The sequence below is a fragment of the Sinocyclocheilus anshuiensis genome, unplaced genomic scaffold, assembly GCF_001515605.1.
Source record: "Sinocyclocheilus anshuiensis isolate Anshui unplaced genomic scaffold, SAMN03320099.WGS_v1.1 scaffold256, whole genome shotgun sequence".
Classification (NCBI taxonomy): domain Eukaryota; kingdom Metazoa; phylum Chordata; class Actinopteri; order Cypriniformes; family Cyprinidae; genus Sinocyclocheilus; species Sinocyclocheilus anshuiensis.
Window position 1 is genome coordinate 742,175 of NW_015558587.1, and position 8,566 is coordinate 750,740.

At 39.8% G+C, this 8,566-nt stretch overlaps 1 protein-coding gene across 3 annotated transcripts in view; it reads right to left on the reverse strand.

The window, feature by feature from the left end:
* Positions 1–8,566, reverse strand: part of zfhx3b (zinc finger homeobox 3b) — a 238,114-nt gene that overhangs the window by 135,171 nt on the left and 94,377 nt on the right. The window lies entirely within an intron of this gene.

Genomic DNA, 8,566 nt, shown 5'->3' on the forward strand with positions numbered 1-8,566 from the left:
TATTGAAAGTAAAAGTACAAGTAAATGCAAAATGGAAAAGAAGCAAATTAATATATATATATATATATTCATACACAGTTCATAGTTCAACACAGTTCAACTGTTCATACACAGCTTGAGTAGCAATATTGTGTTCAGTTTTAACTCTTTCTTCGTGCGTGCACTCTGTGTGATTTGGTGAGCCTACTATAGCCTACTTGATGTCAGATCGCACATCATTACAACAACACTTACCATATTATCGCAGACGATGCTGTATCGCACACCCCAGACTCGACTTGTGTGGAAAATGAATCACCCGCGGTTGTGCACGCACTTGTTTGCACGTGAGCAAAGGTGTTTTTAGGAGTCTAAAAGCACCAGACCACTGATTCGTCAAACCTGCTTTCCTGCAGTCCGTGTTCTTCTGACTTCTGACTATTTTGTAGTAAGTAACGAATATGCTTCGGGGAAATGTATCGGAGTAAAAGTATACATTTTAATTAGGAAATGTAAAGTACAGATACTCCCAAAAAATACTTAAGTACTGTAACGAAGTATTATTACTTTGTTACATTACACCACTGTATACACCTAGGATGGCTTGAGGGTGAGTAAAACACAGGCTAATTTTCATTTTTGGGTAAACTAACCCTTTAATGTTGCTCCCTACCTGTCTAGATCAGCTGTCGCATTGGCAGCGAGCCTATGATTGATCCCTTATAATGTTGTCTAGATAGGCAGCACACTAAGTTCTGGAACAGAGTTATAGTGTCTCTCCCCGGCAAACAATAACTGCTTATCAAGGATAACTAAAGAGGCACCACAACTAATTAGTTTTAACTGCAGGAGAAACAAGCACTGAGGCATGAGCTGGTCTGTGAAAGAGCTGGAAACCAGACCAGAGCAAAGCTTATCCAGTTGATTTATCTTCACCGAGGTCAAACCCAAACTCCAAACTCGGGGATCTGGCTAGTCTCAAACACTGACAAAATTAATTTCCTCCACCTCAAAAACATTTCTGCTCAAAACGGAGGTATCGCCTGCCCTCTCGTCTCTCTCTTGGAGAGTTGCCCGCTTCTGCCATAATTCCATCAGAGCTAATTGCTTCCAGCACCGGTGTCATTTCTGCGAGACAGAGATACTTTTCAATCAACAAAAACCTGTCCGTTTTGAAGCGTGGCTGATATGAGATCTGCTGTTATGTGTAAACATTTGGAGCAGCACGATCTGTACGCCATGATAAATTCAGATTACCAAGCACCTAAAAATAATTAGTCATATAAAATGTGCTGCCAGGTTTGTGAACTCTGCTCTTTATGCTGAAATATTGTGTTGTCGCACAGCCTCTAAAGCTCATGTCTGGACTGTAAGGTAGTAAGTGTAGCCCTGTTCTCTGGCAGGACTGCGGGGATACATTAGAGTTAAGTATATGCCGCCTCTGTCCGCAGTCAGAGCGAGCCACTGACTCTGAAAGTTAATATTTCCCTCTCTTCCACTCATAAATTTGCATACGATTAAAACAGCTGACCTAAATGCATTTTGAGCACCACTTGTAATTAGTTATAGCATCCTTTGTAGGAGGGCATGTGTTAAGAGGTTGCATCCCCCCTTTTTGGAAAACCCATTTTCAGATGGTAGCTGGTTTTAAGGGGTCTTCACACAGGCAGTCCAAGACAACAACTGGAAATCTGTGATCTTCAATAAGAAAATGCAATTTGAGCTGGCATGTGAGAGCTTCAGTGACAAAGTTGAGCATTTGCATAAACTTTAGAGTTCAACTTTATGCAAATGCGATTACTAACATCCACTAGCAACTTGGTGACTTGTCAGTAGAAACACAACTTTAATGGTTTCTAGCTGGTCCAACTTATCATATCGTCCAATCGTCAGCCTGTGACATCGCCGATACATGATATTATCGTGCTAATTTATTTAATTATTTACCTACTTAGTTTCATTGCCGGAAAGTGAACCAACTCCAGCGTAAGGCTAAAAGCAGCCAAATATTTTTAATATAACTGAATTTGTATTTAACATGATAACAATTTAATATAAACATTGCAAGTTACTAATTATAATGCTTACATTTCCTCAGTTACTCAAAAAGCAGCTACAGAAAACGAGCAAAGAACACTTACATTACCAAAGAACATAACTGACTTCAGTCTAGCTCGAGTATATGCACTTTTAAAAACACTCCCGTTATAATCAGTGAAGTTATCTACACTTTATGATGAATAAATCTCTTCTAATTACATCGCACGTAAGTCTACACTTTGTTGTTTACGATGCCAGAATTCGCGAGAGAGCTGAATTCAGTAAGTGCACGTGCACTCAACAACAAAACTACGGTGTTTCAGCAATGACTCATCTGAATGCCTCTGATTGGCCACTGCATTCATAAAGTCAACGGAATCATGTCTGATTGGCTATAACATGCAACACTGTAAAAACACAGAAAAAGAAATATGATGGAACAAATAAGCCCTAATATTAATTAGATAGTATTACTAACCTTATGATAATAATAATAATAATCATCATCATCATCATCATCACCTTGTTATCGTCAAAGGCATCAGCCACAGGCGATAACTCTGACTTATGTCTATCGGCACAGCCCTAGTCTAGATGGTTGATCAGCTGCGTTCCCAGTTTGTGGACCTGTGGACAGGCAACAAACCAGCTAACATGTTCCAAAAACAAACCTGACCACAATAAACTGGTACACCCTGGTTTTCCCACCACCTTAACAGAGAACGAGAATTCTCGTCTACATCAAGCCCTAGAGTCAGTTCCCCGTAGAAAGGAGATGCCCCTGCAAACAGACCCCCCTCTAACCTTATGATAATAATAATAATAATCATCATCATCATCATCATCATAACCTTGTTATCGTCAAAGGCATCAGCCACAGGCGATAACTCTGACTTATGTCTATCGGCACAGCCCTAGTCTAGATGCTTGATCAGCTGCGTTCCCAGTTTGTGGACCTGTGGACAGGCAACAAACCAGCTAACATGTTCCAAAAACAAACCTGACCACAATAAACTGGTACACCCTGGTTTTCCCACCACCTTAACAGAGAACGAGAATTCTCGTCTACATCAAGCCCTAGAGTCAGTTCCCCGTAGAAAGGAGATGCCCCTGCAAACAGACCCCCCTCAACATTGAGGAGGAGTGTCAATGAGGGGCTAATAAAGAAAGACAATGAGTAAACAAGTAGGGCAAGTCCACCCCAGCTTGTAGGACCTCCCTTTCTCTCTCTGAGCTGGCACGCACTCAATGAGATCTGAGTGCGTAATTAGTCTCACCAATGCTTGTTTAGCATTTGCATATAAATGCTCTTGCTGGCAAGTGCTAAACACACCATCACGAGCCATGCCCATAACAGACGGTGACCACACCTTCGGACCCTCCAGGAGAGGGAAAGGGATCCCAGGGGGCCCACCGCAGACACAAGCCCCCTCTGCGGCTCTCCTCCCCCGTGCCCGTTGCCTTCAACAGGTTGGCACCCATCTGCTAGCAGCGAGGGGCCACGGCTTGGCCTGCTCTCAGTTCCTGTTTCGAATGAGATTGTGAAAGATGGCAGCCAGGCTTCCTGTTTCTCCGCTTATGTCACGAGAGCGTTTCGACCAAACGAAATGAGCCCTGACAAAACAGACAAGCGCACACACTGTGTTCTCAGGAAGTTTTAATACGTTTTCTTTCGGCCCGCTTAGACCCCTGATACTGCGAGCGCTCTGTCCCACAGATGGAGTTGGGAAATAAAAATAACACAAAACCTCTTCCCTGAAGCTGCTATGTGATCACCTCATCTAGCCTTGGGATGGCTGCTATTGTTCTCTTTCTGTACAGCATGCAACAATTCTTTCCTTTCCATGAGTTTCCCCCTTGTCCCTCTCTCTCTCTTTCAGTTTCCTCCATGTCTCTCGCAGTTGTTATGACAGATCGATTCATAAAAACGGAGAGGAGGAAGGAAGTGATGAAACGAGTGTCTGTGCTCCTTCCACCCCTCCATCCCATCCACTGTAAACACAATGAAAGTCACCAACAGGAGTTACCCACACCAGAACGGAGATAAGCTACAGAACACTAAAAAAACACACACAGCTGGCCCTCACAGCAGCGACTGTATCAGCTCTGCCTTAAACGAACCCTCGTCGGACTCTGATAAATTGTATTACTCTTTCAGACCTAGGGATATTCTCGGTGGAGTTTTCAGTTATTCTTTAAGTAGCAACTTTTTCTCAGACGTTTCTCCTAAAAATTCCTTAGGAAGGATAGAATTACAGACAACTGTTGACACACAGTAACAATTTGTTCTGGGATGAATTCTGGGATTGTTCTTGGTGAAAGTTTAGCTTTAATTGCAGACACTGGCATCTTGGTGCAGTGTGTGACATCTTTTCTGAAATTTTAGAGAAGAAACATCTGAGCTTTTTTCTTAGAAGAAATATCTGAGGACCAGGAAACTTAAGTAAAAAAAAAAAAAAAACACTGATCTGGCTCGGTGACTAAGATGTTAAATAGATCTCATTAACATTTCTTCTTTTTTTATGCGAGGAAGCCAATCTTGAACTTAGCAGGCTAAGCGGATATTTTTACATGCAACTTGACTCAGTTCCATATACTGTATGTGATTTGGACTTCTGACAAATTCTGACGCCCTGTCACACGAGTGTCATATTCCCTGACAGCACGTCTGTCATTACCCGCTTCAGATATTAATATTTACGTGGCACATAACAAATTAGCTTTCGATGTGTATTTCCAGCAACCACAAGTCATCGCAATTCTCGACTAGTATCATCCAGTCTATCTTTAAACACAGCCATCAGGTTAAACTACATTAAGAGAAACAGAGGGGGGAGAATGTTATCTCGCTTATGTGTATGGTTACAAACTCGTCACAAAGCACATCAAAAAAAGGGGACAGGAAAAAACGAACAAAAGACTGGCACTTGATAAAGTAATTGATCCATAAATGTTTCATGTGTGAGCGCCAAGCCTGTCTTTCACCTCTGCCTGACCCCCCTACACTCCTCTCTCTTTCTCTCTCCCACTCTCTGGCTTATTTGCTGTCCGGTTAGTTTAAACAGCTTTAGACGAAAAAGAAAAAAAAGAATGAGACTACAAAAAATGAGGTGTTCATTAAAATTAGGTGCGAAACATAGATATGGTTCCTTCAGCTCCATGGGGGGGGAAAAACATGCGTTTAAGACATGACTAAGCAACACCTATTTATTAATTATTATTATTTATTTAGCTAAAAAATAGCGTTAGTATAATAAGCTATCAGAATAAGAAGTTATTACATTTTGCTTAAAAGACAAACAATTGTTATTTTAGTAATGTTATAGCAATTGTTTGTGTGCATTCTTATAACAGGCACATATGATTTGTTCCAATAATAACCCAATGTGCATTAAGAAAGTAAACAGTCAATGTTGTAAGTCTTGTTGACTTTAAAATTTGAATATAGTACTTATAGTACAAAAGGTCGGTCTCTGGTTGACATATGACAGAATGGCAGACAGCACGTGTGACGTCACGGTGTGGGGGTCACCGATCTATTGTGGCTGTCTGGCCTTCAGCAATCCCCAGTGGCACGATCACACCCTAAGCCCACTCATCCAGACCCCCAAATTAGAATAAGGACAGGCTTGAATATGTTACAACCATAGGACGCAAGGTTGATTCGATGGAAACGACAAAAGGGTGGTTCCACACACTGTCACACCGCTACTTTGATTTATTTCTAATATATTTGATTTTTAAAATGCACAAAATGAATAAAAAATGTTGTGTGTGTGCACGTGTGGGTAAAGGACGAGTATCCAGACGCCCCGTCCTCAGACGGACAGACAGCAATAGTACAACTTCACTCGGGCCTGATTTAATTGTGGTCCTATGTAACACTTACTAGAGAGCGCAGTGCACCTGGCAAAAACAAGTTACACCCAAGAGGGGGTGGAGGGGTGTCCAACAGTACCAATTAAACACCTCAGCCAATGAGCTGACCTCTCGCAGGACTCCTCGTGCCAATAAACCAATCACACCACACCTCTCATGTCTCATTAAATACCTATGTGATAGGAAGGCGACAAGAAGAGACAGCTTTTTTTCCGCCTAACATTTAATTATAATGTCTGGGAGGAAAAGAATTCTGCGAAGTAAACAATCATCATTACTACTGAAAACAACACTACTTATTCCTAGCACTGAGACACAGACACTGATATTTGCGCACTGCTGTCGTATTTTTCTTTTATTAAAAAAAAAAGCTGGTACAGCTTATTTACAGCTTGTAAATAAACTGCTAAAATAATGTAAAAGTACTAAATTAAAAGTGCTTTTACTCAGTGATATTGAGCAAAATAACAGATTTAATAAATGTACAAATATACATTTAAATATAACAGTGCTTCTTAGAATCATTTTTAAATATTCAATTGTCAGTCTGAGACTATGGTTGCATAAAAGATGCATTATGTAAAATAAAGCAGAACTGAATCCTAAATTTATTTCCTCATAGACATATTTGAAATGGCACCAAAATGGCTGCCATCAGAGACGGATGTGATCTGTCTACACACTCTACCAGACACTGGCCTTGATCCTCTCTCTCCAAAAAATGAGGTGTTCATTAAAATTAGGTGCGAAACATAGATATGGTTCCTTCAGCTCCATGGGGGGGGAAAAACATGCGTTTAAGACATGACTAAGCAACACCTATTTATTAATTATTATTATTTATTTAGCTAAAAAATAGCGTTAGTATAATAAGCTATCAGAATAAGAAGTTATTACATTTTGCTTAAAAGACAAACAATTGTTATTTTAGTAATGTTATAGCAATTGTTTGTGTGCATTCTTATAACAGGCACATATGATTTGTTCCAATAATAACCCAATGTGCATTAAGAAAGTAAACAGTCAATGTTGTAAGTCTTGTTGACTTTAAAATTTGAATATAGTACTTATAGTACAAAAGGTCGGTCTCTGGTTGACATATGACAGAATGGCAGACAGCACGTGTGACGTCACGGTGTGGGGGTCACCGATCTATTGTGGCTGTCTGGCCTTCAGCAATCCCCAGTGGCACGATCACACCCCAAGCCCACTCATCCAGACCCCAAAATTTGAATTAGGGAAAGGACTGGATTGAATATGTTACAACATAATGACAAACAAAAGGGTCGTTCCACACACTGTCGCCCACTGTCTTCTCTGTGCATCTCTGTATAGTCACACAGCTCCTTTAAATTATTTCAAATAAATTTGCAAAAGGAATGCACAAAAGGAATAAAACAAAGGTTTAGAAGTGCAGAGACAGAGGTTGTGTGTGCGCTTGTGTGGGCAACGGACGAGTAGCCAGGCGCCCCATTCTGCGACGGACAGACAGCAATAGTATGGCTTTACTCAGACCTGATATAATTGTGGTCCTATGTAACACTTAATAGAGAGCGCAGTGCACCTGGCAAAAACAAGTTACACCCAAGAGGGGGTGGAGGGGTGTCCAACAGTACCAATTAAACACCTCAGCCAATGAGCTGACCTCTCGCAGGACTCCTCGTGCCAATAAACCAATCACACCACACCTCTCATGTCTCATTAAATACCTATGTGATAGGAAGGCGACAAGAAGAGACAGCTTTTTTTCCGCCTAACATTTAATTATAATGTCTGGGAGGAAAAGAATTCTGCGAAGTAAACAATCATCATTACTACTGAAAACAACACTACTTATTCCTAGCACTGAGACACAGACACTGATATTTGCGCACTGCTGTCGTATTTTTCTTTTATTAAAAAAAAAAGCTGGTACAGCTTATTTACAGCTTGTAAATAAACTGCTAAAATAATGTAAAAGTACTAAATTAAAAGTGCTTTTACTCAGTGATATTGAGCAAAATAACAGATTTAATAAATGTACAAATATACATTTAAATATAACAGTGCTTCTTAGAATCATTTTTAAATATTCAATTGTCAGTCTGAGACTATGGTTGCATAAAAGATGCATTATGTAAAATAAAGCAGAACTGAATCCTAAATTTATTTCCTCATAGACATATTTGAAATGGCACCAAAATGGCTGCCATCAGAGACGGATGTGATCTGTCTACACACTCTACCAGACACTGGCCTTGATCCTCTCTCTCTCACACACACACACACACACACAAACAGACACAAAGGTGATACTGTGGTTGTGTGTAATGCAGTCACACAACCACAGTATCACCTTTAATTATGTTTTTATATAAAACATGTCAAACGACTAGCACAGACAATATAGGATCGCTTTTGCTGCTGGAATAAGTACAATAACAACATAAATGCATTGTTAATGTTGATTTAAATGTACATAGTTAAGTTTACATATATGAATTAAACTTAAAATTACAAGTGAGATAATAAAAACACAGACCCCTTAAATTCAACAATATTCAAAATATTGTTCAGTGATAGGTGACAGTTATAGTTAATTATAATAAAGATATGAATTATGTGTTGTGTGTCTATATATATATATATATATATATATATATATATATATATATAAAAATTGAATAAT